Below are 3,923 nucleotides of genomic sequence, written 5' to 3' on the forward strand. Positions count from 1 at the left end.
TGGGTCCAGGGGTAGGTTGATCCCGAATTTCCTGAGAAACCGAAACACTGCTTTCCAAAGTGGTTGCACAAGATTGCATTCCCACCAGCAATGGATTTGAGCAACTCTCATTCTCCCATAAAGTGAGGGAAAAGTAAGAAATACACTTGGTAAACCGGGAGTGGACTTACCAGCCACAATGGGTCAGTGAACTGTGTGTTAAGAAACCCAGGCGAGAGAATGAGTTATAAGGTCAACTGTAAGGTCAGAGAATAGAAACTTCTGGAACAAGGCAGCATGTCCAGACCGTCTCAGTATTTATCTCCATGGACTTCTGTGTTAGGCACAGCAGGGGTCAAGGGGTTATTTCCCACAAGCACATGGAAGGAAAGGGGGGGAATGGAGGAGGAAGGACACCTTGCACGCTCCCTACTCAGCACCTGAGGGTGGAAACTGCATCCCAAAAGTGTAGGCCTGGGCCCAGCATCAGCTCTGGAGGATGCACTGCAAATGCACGGTTGAGGGGAGACAAGAGTTATTAGGAGCTCCTATTTGATTGTAATTCTGATGTCATTGGCACCTGCCAGAGGGTGAGCCCTGGGACACTTCGCCATGCAAACCGGGAACCAAGGAGCACCAATCAGACCTTGACCAGCTCAAAAGCCATGGAAAGAGGATCCAGAAGACTTCCAGATCCTGAAGACACTGACAGAGCCTTTGACAGGTACTCCCGGGAGCCAAGAAATAGAGTGCCATTCCTGACTGGCCTCTGCCAGGCACACTCCTTTCAGCTCTCCCTAGGACTTTGGGGGTGAGGTGGGGAATGAGTGACAGCTTCTTTTTAAAATGTACTGAACACATGAAGGAGGCCTCACGGGAACAATGCAGACACAGGCGAAAGAGCATCCCAGAGCTTAAAGACAACAGGCTGGCCACTGTGGAGAGACAGGGAAGAGGCCCGAGCCTGGCACTGAGTTACAGAGATGGAGGAACCACGAGGTCCTGAAGGTGATGGAGTCAGTCACAAAGTGCGCCATGACCATTTCCTTCTTGTTTATACTTAACTGAGATTTTAAAAAGCAAAAGAGCAAATGAGAAATAATTGAGATGCATGTAACTCAAATGATTACATGCATGGTTGCCCAAAGGAAGAGGGATGAGGATGCCTGACGGAACGCCATGCAGCTTCCTCTGCATATATGGAGCTGTCTCACAGAAAGAGAGCATTCAGCTAGATGTATGCTGTATAGCAGAAAATCACAGTCCCCTTCTCGGGGATCTTAGTCTCCTTAACAAAGGAGTTTCAGAAAGGTCAAAATCAGAAGTTCAAGGACAGTTTGATTAGAGTTTAACAGAAAACCCCCAGGGCAGGCGAACTGTGAACCTCAGCAGCTGCCCAGAGAAGACAATGGGAGAGAGAAGGATGGAAAAAGGCCACAGCCTTTGAGTTCAGGCAGCCTGGAGGTCAGACACATGGAGGTCATGCAGCTGCGTGGTGAGGAGGGGACCCTTAAGCCAGATTGCCAGTAAGCATGTTTAGGAAAGAGCCAGAAGAAAATAAACGTGCTTTTCTGGGTAGCAGAGAGAAGTGGGCCGACTTAGCAAGCTGCCCGTGGAGCTCTCTCAGAGACAGCCTTCCCTGAGGCTTGGTTTCAGTTACTGTTGCTCTGACCAAAGAGCTGATAAAGCAACTTGAGGGAGGATGGCTGTAGTTTTGGTTCACGGGTAGATATAGATCATCACAATGAGGAAGTGTGGGAGAAGGAAGGGATGGAGGGTAGGGGGCGATGCCCCAGCTGGCCACACAGAGTTGACAGTCAGGAAGCAGGTATGGGACAGCAAGCAGGCCTGACGCTAAAGCGAAGTTACTCACTTCCTCTAGCTAGGCCCCTGCTTCCCCAGACAGCCCCAGCATCTGGGGAGCAAATGATGAAACACATAAGCCAGTGGCTGATACTTCTTCCAAACTACAAAGGATGGGTGAATATGGACAAGCTGTGGACAAAGCAGAGGCACCCTTGATGGAGATTTTTTTCTTCAGATCACACTCTCCCTGAGGATCCTCCCAAGAGAGTCATTTGAACAAAGTAACAGCACCACCAAATTTCATAGGCAACTTGAAATTTTAGAATATTGAGCCCTTGTCCCACTGTTGCCTCCAGTAGACAGCCATCATCCCAAATAGAAGCTTCCAGAAGAAAGAGGAGCTCTCAAGTCATACTCTTGATGGAATCTGAAACTCAAGGGGTACCAGTCTGACCCAGCCAAGAAAAATTCAAGGAGGAGTTTGTTAATGCCAACAAGTTATTCTTGGCCCCTGCCTAAGCGCCCATTCTTCCATCTTCTGACTTGAGTGGCAAAGAGGGCACCCCAGACAGACACAGTGGTTACTCTTGCCACATAGTTGAACAAATGGCCAGAGGCCGGCCACTGCCATGTGCACACTATAGCAAGTATAAAGGAGAGGGTGCTTGAGTAAGGACATGCCAAAGTATTTTGTGAGGTCATGGAGAATGTCTTGATCAACAGTCATTCTTCAGGTCACTAATCCAGGCTCTGATATAGATTCCCCAGGGCCACCATTTGGTCTCCAGCTACCACAGGGTTGATGGGCTTCCATTCTGACTTTCCTCCTCTGAGGACTGGACACCATACAGCAAGCTTCAAGCTCATTCTGGAAAGGCTTCAGATTTTTGCACCCTCCCCCAGAAAGAACCGGTGGTCTCTCTCTCTCTGTCTCTTTCTCTCTCTCTCTCTTTCATTTTTTTTTTCTTTCTACAATTATCCTGGGACCTTGAGTGTCTGATACAAAGCCAGACAAATTGGATTGTTAACTAATATCTATAACCAGACAAGATGAAACTTGTCTCAACTGGGGTGTAAAGGTAACTTTACCATTAGGTTGAGATTCGCAAGGAGAAATTCCCAAGCCTTGAATTTCCATAGAGATCCCCCTGCAAAGAAGTTGGAACTCGTCAGGCTCCAGCCTTTTAGGTGAAGAGATGTCTCTAATAAGTGACAAAATCATGTGGGTAGCAACTTGACATTTTTTTTTTTGTGTTCAAGTCTCTATTGAAATAGGATGTGTAAATTAATAGTCTTAGGAGACCCATGTGGAAGAAAACCAGAATGGGGATCATGAACCCCATTAACTCACGCATCTCAAGCCTCTAATGAGAAGATCTCTGGGGGAATGGAGACAGCGAAGGATGCTCAAGGGATGCAGAACACTTCAAGAGCTCACAAACATTTCACAAGATGCAGAGCAGTGTTCTCCACTGAGTATATAACAACAGACTTAAGGGATGACAGCAGCCCTGTCTGCAGAGGAAGCAATAACTTCTCTAAAGATACCATTTGCTTCGATATGCTATCTGTTTTTGTTTGGGGGGTTTTGTATGTGTGTGTTGGTTTGTGTTTTTCTATAACCCTCCACAGTGCCTTATATTGTAACTCAAAATCTACTGTTCCTATCAAATCAGTTTCCCCAAAGATGAAGAATGTAATAACTACTACAATTAAAATCCAGCACAATCTGCCAAGAGCTCCGAAAGAGTCTTTGAGATCATGGGGTCCTGGACAGCAGAGATGGAGAAAATGCTTAGGGAAAAAAAGGATCCACTTTCTGATTATTTCCTAATAAAACTGTTCATCCTATCAAAAAATGGAAGGAATTAAATACAGGTTTGTTTAAACCCAGTTGTACTGCTGTCCAGTAGACTGTTTTAATCCCATTCTGACATGTTATTAAATACTATTTTCATGAACAAATGTCAGCTGAGCTGAAGTTGTCCATATTTACAGCACTGTTCTACAGTTTTACGGCTTAAAGCTTGAGAAAGTTATACGTTCTATGATACACTCAAAGGTTTCAGATGCTAGAAAACCTATCCAACAACATAATTATGGGTCTGGGAAGAGTAGGGGTGGGAGGTGAATTAAAA

Source organism: Microtus ochrogaster, chromosome 16 (assembly GCF_000317375.1).
Source record: "Microtus ochrogaster isolate Prairie Vole_2 chromosome 16, MicOch1.0, whole genome shotgun sequence".
Taxonomy (NCBI): domain Eukaryota; kingdom Metazoa; phylum Chordata; class Mammalia; order Rodentia; family Cricetidae; genus Microtus; species Microtus ochrogaster.